Here is a 17,179-nt window from a genome sequence, read left to right on the forward strand (position 1 = left end):
AGGTGAGATCCAGTTTATCAAATGCTCTGAGAAAAAGAATGAAGATCTCAATCTATATTGAGTATTTGTGAAACCAGTCTAAACATTGGAAGACAAATTAAATATTTCAGTAATCATATGTGTTAACAAGAAGACATGTCTCAGTAGTCCTTTGTAACTGGAATTTTTCCCTTTCTAAATACTTTGTGCCAAAGTATACTTCATCAGTGCTGTCTGACTGGAAAATTAAAAATATATTAATAGAACTATTAATAATGATTGCTTTTAATAAAAATTTACTGACATCAGATAAAGGAAATCCCTAATTGAACTGAATCAGTCACTTCTGGGTGTGTACTTTGTTGTATATTCAACATTTATAATTAATGAGAAGAATGTTCTCAAGGATACTTACTCAGCTTGAATAAATATGCAATCATAGAAGCATGAATGATTTGGATTGGAAGGGACCTTAAAGATCATCTGGTTCGAACCCGCTGCTGTAAGCAGGGATACCTTCTACTAGATCAGGCTTCTCAGAGCCCAGTCCAACCTGGCCTTAAACACTTCCAGGAATGGGGCAGCCACAATTTTGTGGGCAACCTCTTCCACCCTCATAATGAACAATCTTTTCCTTATATCCAATATAAATCTACTCTCTTTCAGCTTTTAGCCCTCCTCCTGCCCCTTGTCCTATCAGTACATGCCCTTGTGAAAAGGCCCTCTCCAAATTTCTTGTAGCTGTAAGGTCTCCCTGGAGTCTTCTCTTCTCCAGGCTCAACAGTCCTAGCTCTCTCATCCTGTCTTCATAAGAGATGTTCTTAGCCCACTGATTATCTTCGTGGCCTCCTCTGGAGTTGCTCCAACAGTTCAATTTCCTTCTTTTGTTGGGGGTCCCATTATCATTAGATTAAGAAATAAGAATTTATGGTCTAAAGAATTTATGGTCTAAAGAGTATAGTCAAGTTAGCTTAGAAAAAAAAGAAGTGTTGATGAGTTTCTTCAAACACATGAGTAGAAACAGAGTCAGTTAGAAAAGAACAAGATCTGCTCTTGTTGGTTTGTTTTTAAAAAAAAAATTGATTCCCTAAATCTGCAAGATCCAACAGATCAATGGGAAGCTGCTGCCAATAAGTCATTCAAAGAAGCAAATACAAATATAACATATGTTGAACTGCATGTTTGCTTAAGCTGCACTCAAAAATAATTATTATTTTAGCCTTTATGTAATTTGCATCAAACTTTTAATATGAACATTGTTGCAGTGTTATCACACTGAGAATTTTGACTATATAATAATTTAATTGTATTCATTGAAGAACATAGCAGTAAGAAAAGTTTTCAGTCAATTTAAATCCAAAACCAGAATGTACTTCTGAACATCAAATAAAATCCAATAAATAAAAGTGATTAAAACTAACAAGAACAAAACCAAAGAAATATCAAAAAATTAGGAACATCTCAGGAATAAATAAAACCACAAAGAAATCAAAGATTTAAGAGAACATATTTGGTGCTGGCATTCAATTGTCAGAACATTCCTATGGAATGGTTGTATAGATGCATTGGTTTGTTGTTGCTATGAGAATAACAAAAATTAAACAAATGCTCTTGCTATCACCATTAGAATCACTGGACTGTGAAACTGGCCAAATTACCTGAGGACAAGATTTAACTGAAGTTCTAATGTTAATTTAAGGAAATCAGTTTTTAATAGGCTTGATAGGTTTGGTCAAGCATACTTTTGTTTGTGGTCAAGCATATTCATGTGTCGGATGAAAAGTGGGAGGAAAGAAATATGCTAATTTAACTGACATTGGAAGTGAGAGGATCAGTATTACAAAATCAAAAGGAGAGGTCAGAAGGATGTTAAATACTAGCAATGTTTTCTAATTAGCTGTGTAAATGTCTCCAAACTGCTTCAGTATACTGTTTCAAATTATCCTAAACAACTTATTGTCAAAAGCAGCTAAAGCAAACCAATTCTGAGAAGTGAACTTTGGCAAAGATAAAGCTACAATATTTCTAATATTTCTAGTGAAATACTGGAAACATCTGAGTTAGCTGGTAACTGAGTAATATGAGCAATGCCCTTCTCTCATGTGCAAGGTATTGTAAAACCAAACCAGGTTAGTCAGGTTTTTCATTGCTTTAGTAACACAACTCCTTCAGTCAGAGCTAGGTAGTTCAGAATGCTTCTGTAGGAGCTGCCACTGCATTGGCATTGTGCCCTAATCCTAAACAAACTAGTCAAGTTGTTAAACAAGTTGCACTTGAGATTTGCACAGCCTATTTCATGGCTCCTTGATGGTGACATCAGTCTGCGACAATAGAGCTGAAATTCAAGCTATATCTTAAAACACTGATGTTTAGGTATTCACAGATAGGTGCATGTATGGTTGCCAAGTGAGCAACTGGAGTCAAGACACCACCAACACAGCCAATGGAGTCAACAGGCCTTCCACTGACCAGACGTAGGTGTCATCAACAGATACATGCATGAAGTAGAATAATATGTTGGAAACTCAGTCTACTGGCTTTCATTAAGGCCAGTCCTGATAGTATCAGCATGTGTATGAACCAGGTACACATCCTGGCAACAAAGAATGGAGAATGATCCTGAGACCACAAAGTCTAGACCCATCTTATTTTTGGCAACCATATCACATGATCCTGTTCATAACCTGCACAGACTATCTGTGTGTTTTGACCCCTTCCCACACTGTTACTATTACTTCTTGTAGAACTATCAGTTTGAATTGTCTGTAGGTGCACTTTCATTTTTCATAGAGACAAAAATACCTTCTTTTCTTTTACTTACAACTGTGAGAAATGAATATTGCAAAAAAGGAAGAATAACATTCTGAATTCAAAATGAGGCTGACATTTATCGTCAAGTACAAATGTTCTTCACTATTGAGAAAGGAGCATTAGAAAAAGTATAATCACAAATTCAGTGTTTCTTCAAAAAACCATGGCTATGCAGCACATCTCAAGGGGAACATATATATTACTGCCTGACAGTGAGGGATCAGAAAATAGGATGTGTAATTTTACTGTTAACTAAGTTGACCAAATTTGTAAATTATAATTTAATTTTTGCATTTAATTAGACAACCAACTATATAATTTTTTCCAAAGTTAGTAATAACAGCAAATGCTAAAATAGTTATTATTTTTTGAGTTTACAAAGAAATATGCAATTTTTCAGTAGAGGGTGTTATTTCATAATATTTTTGGTAGCTATTTAACAGTGATAAATGTTGTTTCAAGCCTTTTGGTTTTCTTTAATGCTTTAAAATAAATATAAATTAAATATCACCCTGGATTCATACTAATTTTGATTGAAATTTTGCATTTCAAGGGGCACAGAATCCATTCTGAATTGTCTGTGGCTCATTAACAAATTCCAGACTGTAATTCCTAGTTAGTTCATTTGATAGGACTTTATTATATTTTAGGGAAACTAATTTGGATAATCGCCAAATCCCTAGTTAGCATCAGCTCTAAAGAAAAGTTAACTTGATTCACAAAGCTGTAAAAAAAAAAAAGGCAAGTTAAACCCCATTATGTCTGAATTATAAGGGTTTATTTGTTTAAAAATCTTCCTCAGTTTATAAATTCAAAGGCAGCATATACATTTTAACTAATAACATTGAAATAGGATCATCACTTGAAGGCAATAATTGACTTGGAAATTAAACACACCAAATTCTAGCTTTGATAGATGGACAGAAAAGCAGATGTAGATATAGATAAACAGTTAGACAATTTGAGTCCCTGAAATCCAGTTTTGTTTCTTTCTGTATGCTAATAGCAGCTGGAGAAAGGAATAAGCCTTTTCAGTTCATGGATTGCTTTTACTTTCCCACTTTGTTGTGTTGGCTTACTGCTTTATAGAAACATAGCCAGTCATTAACAACATAAAACATGCTTTATAAGTGGTTTTCTGGTGAAATAGAAATTTCTAAAAGAATGAAAGATGGGATTTCTTCATTATAAAATTATCCTGATCTTAACATTTTGCAATTACATCATTATGATCACAGAACACACAGAAAAATCAAGTGTAGTGATCTTTACTAACATTTGCTCCTTCAGACCAAAATTGATGAATTACCTATCTATATAAGAAATGTCATTATGTAAAGATCTACTGAAGTAAATTATTGGACAGTAATTCTCCTCATTACCTGTTTAAGTAAGTAAAAAATACATTCAGTAGAGGTAGCTGCTCAGAGAGACTCCATAAACTCAGAGCTCTTGTTCAATTTAACACTTCATATTTGGTAGTAATTAGGACCTTCTGGAGGTGAATAAAGGTATCAAGGTGCAAAATCATCCTCAACTTGCTCTGTGTCCTACAGATCTATATTATACCCATGCAATTCCAGGACCCTAGAGCTACTATGATCAATCCTGTAGAAAACATCATCAAGCATGCTGGCATTTAGATATGTCAGACTCTACTGTCTTTGCTGTTTTAAGTTTTCTACCTTCTTGCTTTGTCTTATGTCCCTAGCAGTCCTGGGATACCCAGTCCTTGAATGAGGTGAGACAAAATGTAACACTTTCTTTTTCTTCTTTGGCTGCCCATCCTGAACCCATGTAGCTGCAAGGAGGATCACACCAGTCTGCTGAAATCATAGAATCATAGAATAGTTAGGGTTGGAAAGGACCTCAAGATCATCTAGTTCCAACGCCCCTGCCATGGGCAGGGACACCTCACACTAAACCATCTCACCCAAGGCTTCATCCAACCTGGCCTTGAACAACACCAGGGATGGAGCACTCACAACCTCCCTGGGCAACCCATTCCAGTGCCTCACCACTCTTAATGGAAAGAACTTCTTCCTTATATCAATCTAAACATCCCCTGTTTAAGTTTGAACCCGTTACCCCTTGTCCTATCACTACAGTCCCTGATGAAGAGTCCATCCCCAGCATCCTATATAGGCCCCCTTCAAATACTGGAAGGGTGCTATGAAGTCTCCATGCAGCCTTCAATTCTCCAGGCTGAACAGCACCAACTTCCTCAGCCTGTCTTCATACGGGAGGTGCTCCAGTCCCCTGATCATCCTCGGGGCCCTCCTCTGGACTTGTTCCAGCAGTTCCATGTCCTTTTTATGTTGAGGGCACCAGAACTGCACACAATACTCCAGGGGAGGTCTCACAAGAGCAGAGTAGAGGGGCAGGATCACCTCGTTTGACATGCTGGCCATGCTCCTTTTGATGCAGCCCAGGATACGGTTGGCTTTCTGGGCTGCGAGTGCACACTGAAGCTGGCTCATGTTAATTTCCTCATCGACCAGCACCCCCAAGTCCCTCTCTGCAGGGCTGCTCTGAATCTCTTCTCTGCCCAACCTGTAGCTGTACCTGGGATTGCTCCGACCCAGGTGTAGGACATTGCACTTGGCATGGTTGAACTTCATAAGGCTGGCATCAGCCCCCCTCACAAGCTTGTCAAGGTCCCTCTGGATGCCATCCCTTCCCTCCAGCATATCAACCGAACCACACAGCTTGGTGTCATCGGCAGACTTGCTGAGGGCGCACTCAATCCCACTGTCCACGTCAGCGACGAAGATGTTAAACAAGACCGGTCCCAACACTGATCCCTGAGGGACACCACTCGTTACTGGTCTCCAACCAGACATCGAGCCATTGACCACAACTCTTTGTGTGTGGCCATCCAGCCAGTTCTTTATCCACCAAGTTGTCCATCCATCAAATTGATATCTCTCTAATTTAGAGAGAAGGATGTTGTGTGGGACAGTGTCAAACGCTTTGCACAAGTCCAGGTAGATGACATCAACTGCTCTACCCTTGTCAATCAGTTCTGTAACCCCATCATAGAAGGCCTCTAAATTGGTCAGGCAGGATTTCCCCTTAGTGAAGCCATGCTGGCTGTCACCAAGCACCTTGTTGTTTTTCATGTGCCTTAGCATGCCTTCCAGGAGAATGTGCTCCAAAATTTTGCCAGGCACAGAGGTGAGACTGGCTGGTCTGTAATATCCCAGGTCTTCCATTTTCCCCTTCTTGAAAATGGGGGTTATATTTCCCTTTTTCCAGTCATCGGGAACTTCACCTGACTGCCATGATTTTTCAAATACGATGGCCAGTGGCTTAGCAACTTCATTTGCCAGTTCCTTCAGGACCCGCGGATGGATTTCATCAGATCCCATGGACTTGTGCACATTCAGATTTTTAAGATGGTCTCGAATGAGATCCTCTCCTACACTGGGCCCAAGGTCTTCATTCTCACAATGAGAAATGATGGAGGCTGTACAATAATGCTGCAGGAGTGATAGCATTTTCCCAGACATCATGCTTAACTAGTTAACAGTATGCCAACAGTAAGACTTAACATGGCTGGCTAGATGCTGATGCTACCTGCAAACATTGTGTTCAGCAGGTAGGAGGTATCCTCGTAACAGTGCAGTTAACCTTTCTATGTTCCATTGTTTTCCTCTCAAGGGCGATGATTCTTTTCCACATCTTTTCAGTAAAATACAATCTGGTAAATTCTGATTACATGTAGCTTTTCATAGTCTGAATTCACATCAACATAATGCCTGAACACACTGCTCCTTGGAAATGACAGATTTTTGTTACTATTCACCTAGCCAGAAAAATGTATGACTTTTACAGGAGCTTAGAAACCCTTATGCTCACTTAGTCTTCTCTGACACATCTGTCTGGCTGCCATGAAGTAGCTGTATATCTCAACAACAAATTTCTGAATCAAATACGTGGATGGGATTTAGTCTGCCATACCTGTAGAGGAGCTGTGTAACGCAAATCATCGATCGTGGGTTTTATTAGGGACGTTCTCAGGTCTGCTCATTGAGGTAAAGAATAGATAGTCTCTCAATTCCCAATTCATCCCTAGAATGTTAACTCATTAAAAAGGAGGATGGGTCATAAAGATCTGAGACCTGCGAGGGATGTACTGTTGCCACTATTGCCCTCTTATTTCAGAACAGTAGCTGATCCTTTTCACAAGTTACTTGTCTTAGAGCAGAGAGAAAGGACGGTATAATGATTGTGATCCTCTCTCTAAAGAACTCCAGTTCCCCTCTCTGTCATAGACTTTCTGTGTGTCTGCAGCAAATCACATATTTTGGCCTCACTTTTCTAGCTAACAAATTGTATATAATAAAATTGCTCAACAGCCAACAAGTATTGCTTTAATACCTATATTAAAATGTTGAGGAACTCCAATGTTGTGATGATGGAAGACTATAAAATAATCAAAGTAGTTGCTTTGTTTTATCACAATCAAATTTAAGGTTTCTTTCAGTGTTCTTCCCAATGTCAACACTTCAAAGCTTGTTAGCTTCACATCCACATCTTTTTTTTTTTTCTCTTGTACAGCATCTTTTATCTCAGTTTTTCTTAGCTTTGATTATTCAATAGAGCAGAAACTGAATGTCTGTAATGAAACCTGAAATCATGAGTACAAGACAGGAAATCAAACTTGACATCATTATATAAGGTACGTAAGAACTGAAGCAAATTTTATGCAGATAGGCAATTCCAGACCAGCAAACTTAAACCACCATTTTAATATTGTAGATATATGTTATTTGGTGCAATACAGACATACAGGGGCTTATTCTTATCCACCCAGAGGTCATCCAGCTTGCTGTTGGAATTGCTACATGAGTACAACTGCAGCAAAATTTTACTCTTTTTTTGTTTTGTTTTGTTTTTTTTCTTTTAGCAGATAGTTACATATATGATACCTATTATCATCATAATAACTAGTTTAACAGCCTTGAGAAATTAACTATGCTGTGTTTGTGGAACGCTGCTGCACTTCAAATATGAAAAAGTGACCTGTGGATTGTTGTGATTACTCCCCACTTAACTCTTAACACAAATTCATTCCTGGTTTATTCTAATTTTAGAATTGTAAAAGATATGACCGCAAAGACTTGCTTTCTACCATCCTCATAGAAGAAATAGTTCTGTCAGACTGTTAATTTTTTTCCTCAAAGCCAGTTAGCTCCTTTTTATTTAACTTTCAGGGCACACGGTACTGTTTGTAGATGTGAATGACTCTGTGGGGTCATGAGTGATATCAATTAACTATGTGATACTGGTTCGTGTGACACTTCTGCAGACTTATTAAGAATGAGCAGCTTCATACTGCAAACCAATAAAAAAATGTCATGCAAATGAGTAAATCCCTGGACATTCTCACAGATGTTTTTGTGTTTATGTTTGAAAAACTGAAAGAAAAATCTCCTTTTACTGTGAGCTTGAAAAAGGCAGCTACATCATCCACTTTGTTCATCCAGCTGTTTATAGAAGTCTTATACTTTTTCATTATAAAATCTTGCTTTCTTTTTCAGTTTTGCTACAACGTGCCTTATATTGGATTATAGAATCATAGAATCATAGAATAGTTAGGGTTGGAAAGGACCTCAAGATCGTCTAGTTCCAACCCCCCTGCCGTGGGCAGGAACACCTCACACTAAACCATCTCACCCAAGGCTCTGTCCAGCCTGGCCTTGAACACTGCCAGGGATAGAGCATTCACAACTTCCCTGGGCAATCCATTCCAGCGCCTCACTACCCTTACAGTAAAGAACTTCTTCCTTATATCCAATCTAATTTCCCGCTGTTTAAGTCTGAACCCATCGCCCCTTGTCCTACCACTACAGTCCCTAATGAAAAGTTCTTCCCCAGCATTCCTATAGGCCCGCTTCAGATACTGGGAGGCTTCTATGAGGTCCCCACGCAGCCTTCTCTTCTCCAGGCTGAACAGCCCCAACTTTCTCAGCCTATCTTCATATGGGAGGTGCTCCAGTCCCCTAATCATCCTTGTGTCACTCCTCTGGACTTGTTCCATTGTCAACAGCCATCTAAATAGCAATCTCTTTTCTTTTTGCAACTAATTTATATGCCCGGTAGAGAAATTCTGCTTAAATACCTACAGAACTTGAGAAGCTTTTCAGTCTGTAACATGACTTTGGCCAATCTCTTGCAAAAACACTGGCTGGGAACTGACTGTCTTGGGAACAGCTTTGCAGAAAAAGCTCTGGGGCCCTGGTTGACAGCAAGCTGGGAATAAGACAGCAGGCAGCATGCCAGCATGCATCCTTCAACTGGCAGCAAGGAAGGTCAGACCTGGGCTGTATTAATAGGAGCAAAGCTAGAAAGTCAGGAGAAATGATTATCCCCTCTAATCACCATCTGTTAGACTATGTCTAGAGTTTTGCACTCTCTTCCCCACCCCAGTACAAGAAAGACATTGATAAATAAGAATGAGCTCAATGAAGGTTCACTAGGACAGGACAGGCAGGGGCAGGAGTACTTTCACCTATGAAGAGAGGTTGAAGGAACTGGACTTGTTCAGCTTAGAGAAGAACCCAACAACCTCCCTAACTATGGGGATGCTATCAAAGAGACAGGAGCAGGCTCTTCACAGTGGTTCACAGTGAGAGGGTGAGAGGCAATAAGCACTCAACAAGGTAAATTCAACCTGATGTAAAGGGAAATTTTTTCCCCGTGAAGACAGACAGTGGAACAGGTTGCCCAGAGAGTTTGTGCAATATCTTCCCATCCTTCAGGGTTTTCAAGACCCAGCTGCAGAGCCCTGAGTAACCTGTCTGACCTCATAGTTGACCCTGCTGTAAGTGAGCAGTTAGCCTAGAGACATCTTCAGGTCCCTCCTGAGTTACCTAGTGATTCTAGAGTAACAACTGCATGGACTGAAAGCAGAGAAGGTAGCTAATGCAGGCTGAACTATTTCGGTAAAAAACAACTTGTGACAGATCCTGGAGACAGAGCACTGACTGGGTGACCATAACTAACTTTCAGCTTGTTCAGTCTGTTTGCACCTGTCCAAGGAGCACATGGGTGCTGGTTTTCCACTCAGGTTAACTGATCTCAGTTTTGTGAACTGTGGAAGTTCAATTCTCATCTACCTCAAGATGTAATCACTTTAAAAGCGATTGCAGATATACCAAGCTCTCTTTTTACACTAAATAAGGGTAGAGAAATTCAGGCAGTACATTTAAGGTCTTCCAGTCCATTGTGATACTTTCAAGAATTGATAGATATTTGTCCAGTGTTTCTCCTGTAACCCTATGTCACTGACAAAACCTTGAAATCAAACTAATGACTTCATTCAATACCATTCAGACTGGTCTTCTAGGTAGGTCCAAAGGACCTTTGCTGAGCAAGTCTGTATGCTTACTCAGAAGAACGATTTACATTAAAGGGAAGGGGAAAAAAAAAAAAAGAAAAAAACCCATCAGAAAGTCTATAATATATTTAGCTTTTAGAAGAAAATAGCTTTGTTATTATGCATGCAGAAAGCTGGTAAAATGGACTGTATGTTAAATATTAAAAAGTAAAGCCATAACCATATATTCTATTCTCCAGCACTTTGGATATTCATTCACAGTGGAAAAATCAATTTAAACTCACAAGACCAAGGACGCTGTCACTATTTCTTAAACATGCCTTTTTTCAATATCTGGGGAACAAAAGATTAACTTTTTGTTATTACATTGCCAGATTTTGTCCTTTGAAATAAATTACACTCAGACAAAAATTACCCAAAACAACATACATGTATAAATTCAGCATGGGTAGTTAGAGATAATGGGATACATAGTGCTTAGAAATGCACAAAATATTCTTGTCAGTGGACAAAACTTTTTCCAGTTGGAGATCAACCGCGTAAAGCAGTATTTATTCAACACAGAACTCATAATGCTTCCTATCATCCAAATCTAGAATTAAAATGTGATTTATAATTTGACTTACTTTCTTCTGATAAATTAGACAAAATAAAAAAAAAAGTATACCGAGATTAAATTGATGTGACTTAGAAAACCCCTGTAGATTCAGGCACGGATCCTCTCCAAATGTTTACATACATATGTGCAAATACATCTAATTAAATCAGAGAAGGAAAGTGGTGGTTTCCATGTCCTCTGATTTTATCACTAGTTAAGTTTACTGGTTTCACTGCATTTAAAACAGTGGAAGCTTGGGCAGACGCTTTCAACAGCAAAATGGTCCAGCACACATTCTTACCTCCCAGGGAAATGCTCTAAAGCTCAAGAGGTAAACTAGATTGGGATATATGAGACCTTCAATACCCTTCTGGGCTCCTTGGTCTTGTTTTTGACCAGATTCCGCAGTGTGTAAAATATTTGTGCTGTGCTGGATATTTGTATGGCTACTGCAAATACATTGCGGCAAATTTATCTACTGTTGATACCTCCTGCTCCAAAATACCTTGCAGCCTGGAATAGTCAGCAGAAGCTTAAGAGGTAAGCAGTAGTCGAAGAAATACAAGTTAAACATGAAGCGTTCCACAAGAAATAGCTGGATTTTTAGGTTTCACTGGTAAATACTTACTACATAATCTTGATGTATTTCTAAGTTTTAACAGCCTTCTGAAATTAATAAATTCATAAACAGACTTATACAACTGAGTAGCCTAAGAGGTGTTTGGATTTAGTGATCAAATATAAACCTACTTGTCCCATCTTCCTAAAAATTCAGATGTCACCAGACAATTGAGTGATTTCTGTTAGAAGAAATTGTGTTTTCTTCTTGTTTACTGAAATCAGACCATTTGCATCTCATTTTCTTTTTTTTTTAAGTGTTTTTTATATTTGATTTACTTCCTACTGTATTTATACATTCTGGGTTTCACATAAATTACTTCTTTAGCTATAAGAATAACATTTCTTATTATTTTAATATATTTTTTAGGATGTGCATAACTAAAACAAATGTAGCCATCAGAACTGTCAGCAAATTGATCTGTATTTAGATATAGGTAATATATATTTACATTATATAATGCACATTTGAATGTCTTAGATAACATTCTCTTCTCTTCATAAGACACTAGAAAAATGAGATGGGCCTTTTCTTCACTAGCATACCCATCATGGATTGCTCCCTCCAGATTATTCAGTGATGTATTCATGGATTATTAAATATGAGTAGCATTTAATTTGTTATGTACAATTCCATCACTAAATAATCAGTCCTCCAATAAACTAGTCCAATTTTAGTAACTGTTCTCAGCCCTGAATATATTTATTTCAAATCATCCTTCCTTCAGTAGTTAAAATAGGTATCCTTATCATGTAACATTTATTTTGTATTTTATGTTCATGTTGGTAACGACAAACAAACATGTTAGCACGGGAAAGAAATTTTCATCTGCTTTCTAAGAGAAGAATCTTGTATTGTGAGTAAAAGATGAACTGTTTGTTTTATGCTCAGAGTAAATATAGAAGAAGAAATATATTTGTGGTAACTTTTTTTTTTTTTTTAAAGTAAAATGATAAAGAATACTTTACTTGATTCTACATAAAGGAAAAGTGAAGGTGCTGTGGTAGCAAGTTTCCAGTTCTTTGCTATGATTCCCTGCTGTAGGTCCAAACCATACTGTGGACTAATGCTGAATACTGGTGAAAGTTCAAAAATTTATGGATGTTTAATTATCAGTGAATAGCAAGGTCTTGAAAATAATAATGGCTGTAATTATTGGCGATAATTTCTTAACTGCCTGCAAATACTTTGGGTGTTTGAGCACAATATTTAAAAATTTTCTAACCTCCAGAAATAGCTTGAACTGAATTGTGCAGCCTTGGAAAATATTGAAAATCGCTTCAGCAAATGTTGGCTTTTTTATAAGTAACATCTTGATCCAGTTGGGTTTGAAACTTGTCAGGCTAATTAAGTGTGAAGAGTACATGTAATCAGTCAAATTTTTAGTCATGAGCTCATCTGAATATGGAGAGTAATGCGGAATGTCAGAAACAATAATAATTACAATCTATCAGACCCAAACACCAATCAAAGTAGTGTACTCACCTGTGCCATTTTAAGGAGCCAGATTTATGTAGTCAGATCTCCCTGTTCTTTAGTAATGGGTGTGCATGAAAAAACAAACTAACCAACCAAACAAACAAACTAAAACTAACAAAAAAACCTGAAACAAAACATCTATTGCTGTTTGTTTCAATCCACTTTAGGATTACCCAGTTGCATAAGCGTACTACAGTCATGAATGGTGACTTTGAAAAGTGCTCACTGCGACAGAAAGAACAAGTAAAGCTGTGTTAAAAATGTGTTTTAAAGATTACAGGGAATTTCAGTCCTTTCCAACCCTAACTATTCTATGATTCTATGATTCTAAAGTGGGAAAATAGGTTATTGATTAGAATGGGGAGGCATCATTTGAGGAAGATCAATGAAGTCATTCAATTCAATTCAGTTCAGTTCATTCTCAAAATAAGTGTGCTTTAATACTACAGCATGAGAAAGTAGATTTAGAGCTTTCTAGATCAGCTTCACTTGAATCACATCATTATATAAAATCAGGATGGAAGCCCAGTTTTAACAAATCAAGAACATGGCTAGATGCTGAAATAGTATAGATCACAAATAGATTGATCATTGTTCAGATATGTAACTGAATCCCATTATCTAACCATGGGAAGCTTTGATAGTGTCAAGTATGTTCTCAAGAGACACCAAAGGTGACAAAATGAGCAGGTAGATAAAATAGATGGCATAGATGAATGTCAGAAACAAAAGCTAGCAAATTAGCTGTGGGAACAGATGGAGCATGAATCATTGCTGTTGTAAGGACTTACATTCTGAGGAAAACATGAGTAAAAATAAAACCAATAAATTTCAGATAAAATTTTACAGCCTACAAAAAAGTGCAAAAAGAACAAAGGAAGATTGTAAAGAAAATGACAAGAAGAAACAGAGAGTGTTGGACATGTGCATAATGACAGGTTGACCATAATATACAGCAAGAATAGAAAAATGTTTATTTTTCTTGTTACTGGTTGAGCAGGCGTCTGAAAAGCTTTTGGCAGCCCGAGCAAATTGTAGGCATCTTTGTGTCACCTTGTTGTAATACTGGAATATGTAGCCATGAAATGTAATAGTTAATATGGAGGGTTTAGGACTAAGTTCATGACCTCATAAAAGAAAATAAGATATTAAATCATAATATTCATAAAAGAAAATAGGATATTGAGAAAAAAATGCTAGTAGCACTTTTTTTAATTGCTGATATTAAGTTTACCAAAACTTAGACTCTAACTTTTTAAAAATCCTTTTTTTTTTTTTTTTTTTACTTTTTTGCTTTTAATAGGTTGATCAAGACAAAAGTTGTCTTTCTTCTGTGTTTTACAGTATAAAATACAAACAGATTCTGCCCTGATGGCAATTTGTGAAATGTGCTATGAATAATATGAAATTCCCTGATGTATCTCATATGGTGAATAACAACTACTAACTACTATAAATGATGGGCAGAAAACCCTTCACTGAAATTTTAAGACAGTACAGTAAACCCAGAAATTATTTGCTGATAGTTTGCTTGCTAAGTATTTGATGAACCATTCGATGGTTCAAGACCATCTTAAGAACCTGAATGTACACAAGTGTGTGGGACCTGATGAAATAAATCTCAGGGTCCTGAAGGAGCTGGCAAATGAAGTTGCTAAGCCACTGGCCATCATATTTGAAAAATCATGGCACTCAGGTGAAGTTCCCAATGACTGGAAAAAGGGAAATATAACCCCCATTTTCAAGAAGGGGAAAATGGAAGACCCGGGGAATTACAGACCAGTCAGTCTCACCTCTGTGCCTGGTAGAATATTGGAGCACATTCTCCTGGAGGGCATGCTAAGGCACATGAAAAAGAACAAGGTGCTTGGTGACAGCCAGCATGGCTTCACTAAGGGGAAAGCCTGCCTGACCAATTTGGTGGCCTTCTATGATGGGGCTGCAGAAATGATAGACAGGGGTAGAACAGTTGATGTCATCTACCTGGATTTGTGCAAAGTGTTTGACGCTGTCCTACACGACATCCTTCTCTCTAAATTGGAGAGACATCAATTTGATGAATGGATCACTCGGTGGATAAAGAACTGGCTGGATGGCCACACACAAAGAGTTGTGGTCAATGGCTCAATGTCCGGCTGGAAACCAGCAGCGAGTGGTGTCCCTCAGGGATCGGTGTTGGGACCGGTCTTGTTTAACATCTTCATCGCTGACATGGACAGTGGGACTGAGTGAGCCCTCAGCAAGTTTGTCGATGACACCAAGCTGTGTGGTTCGGTTGATATTCTGGAGGGAAGGAATGCCATCCAGAGGGACCTTGACACGCTTGAGGTGGGCTGATGCCAGCCTTATGAAGTTTAACCATGCCAAGTGCAAGGCCGTACACCTGGGTCGGAACAATCCTAGGTACAGCTACAGGTTGGGAGGAGACTCTTCTCTCTTACAGGCTGGGAGAAGACACAATTTATGTACTACAAGTAACTAAGGAACCCTTCAGAGAACCCTAGCAGAGAAGGACTTTGGAGCATTGGTGGATGGGAAATTCAACATGTACCATCAGTGTGCGCTCACAGCCTAGAAAGCCCACTGTATCCTGGGCTGCATCAAAAGGAGCATGACCAGCAGGTCAAAGGAGGTGATCCTGTCCTTCTACTCTGCTCTCGTGAGACCTCCCCTGGAGTATTGTGTGCAGTTCTGGTGTCCTCAACATAAAAAGGACATGGAACTGTTGGAACAAGTCCAGAGGAGGGCCACGAGGATGATCAGGGGACTGGAGCACCTCCTGTATGAAGACAGGCTGAGGAAGTTGGGGCTGTTCAGCCTGGAGAAGAGAAGGCTGCATGGGGACCTCATAGCAGCCTTCCAGTACCTGATGGGGGCCTATAGGGATGCTGGGGAGGGTCTCTTCGTCAGGGACTGTAGTGACAGGACAAGGGGTAACGGGTTAAAACTTAAACAGGGGAAGTTTAGGTTGGATATAAGGAGGAAATTCTTTCCTGTGATGGTGGTGAGGCACTGGAATCGGTTGCCCAAGGGGGTTGTGAGTGCTCCATCCCTGTCAGTGTTCAAGGCCAGGTTGGATGAAGCCTTGTGTAGGATGGTTTAGTGTGAGGTGTCCCTGCCTATGGCAGGTGGGTTGGAACTAGATGATCTTGAGGTCCTTTCCAACCCTAACTATTCTATGATTCTATAATTCTGTGTTCCCTTGGCATTTGGTGCTTTTTAGCAACAAAATTTGTTTTCTTCTATGATTTCTTCTGAGTTAAATATTCCAATAATTGTTTTCAGTCATGTCAGCAGCCCTAACATAAAGCAGACTTTTTGATTGCTACCTTCCCTATCAATATCGGTTACAGAGGAGGTACAGTTTGTCCTGAAAAATAAGAGTTACAAATTTCTTTCAATATTGATCCAGTTATGATACTCAAATGATCTGAAAGATTAAAAAGTTTGCTTGATGAGTTCTCACTACTCTACTCTTGATGAGTTCTCTACTATGGGTAATGGGTTAAAACTTAAAAAGGAGAAGTTTAGATTGGATATAAGGAAGAAGTTCTTTCCTGTAAGGGTGGTGAGGCACTGGAATGGGTTGCCCAGGGAGGTTGTGAATGCTCCATCCCTGGTGGTGTTCAAGACCAGGTTGGACAGAGCCTTGTGTGATATAGTTTAGTGTGAGGCGTCCCTGCCCATGGCAGGGGCATTGGAACAAGATGGTCCTTTCCAACCCTAACTATTCTATGATGCTATGATTCTAACCATCCTGTAAAGCATATGGAAAATCACAGGCTGTGGTTGTTCCCTAAACAAGAGTCTGTTTCTAAGGGCAGGAATTCAAGTTATGTTCTACAAGTAACCAAGGAACAGCAGCAACCGTATGCTGGGTTTGTGGTGCTCTGACAAGGTGCCACAAGAGTGATATCTCTTGTAAGCGGAGAGACACCACCTCTGTTGACACTATTTGAAACAGGCTTTCCTAGATTTACAAAAATGTGCCAGGAAAGTCTTCCCAGCATCTTTTCTTTTATTTATAATTTTTTTGAAAGTACTGATACACTATAGTAAAGGCTTATATGGCCCTTGGATACCACAATGATAAGATCCTCAGAAGTAATTGAGACAGAAGGAAGAGACAGATGGATAATTAAACCTCTAATGATTTTTTTTCCCCCTTTTCAGGATTATAAAGAATCTTACTGCTGTATCTGATATGCCCTTTCTCATAAAATTTTGTACATTCTTTGATGTAGTTTTGGTTTTATTTGGTTTAGTTTTAGATTTTATGCAAAAGTAAGGATAGTTTCATATAATTTTTCAGATAATCTTCCAGCAAGGCTATATAAAGTGCAGTAAT

The sequence above is a fragment of the Lathamus discolor genome, chromosome 1 (assembly GCF_037157495.1).
Source record: "Lathamus discolor isolate bLatDis1 chromosome 1, bLatDis1.hap1, whole genome shotgun sequence".
In the NCBI taxonomy this organism is placed as follows: domain Eukaryota; kingdom Metazoa; phylum Chordata; class Aves; order Psittaciformes; family Psittacidae; genus Lathamus; species Lathamus discolor.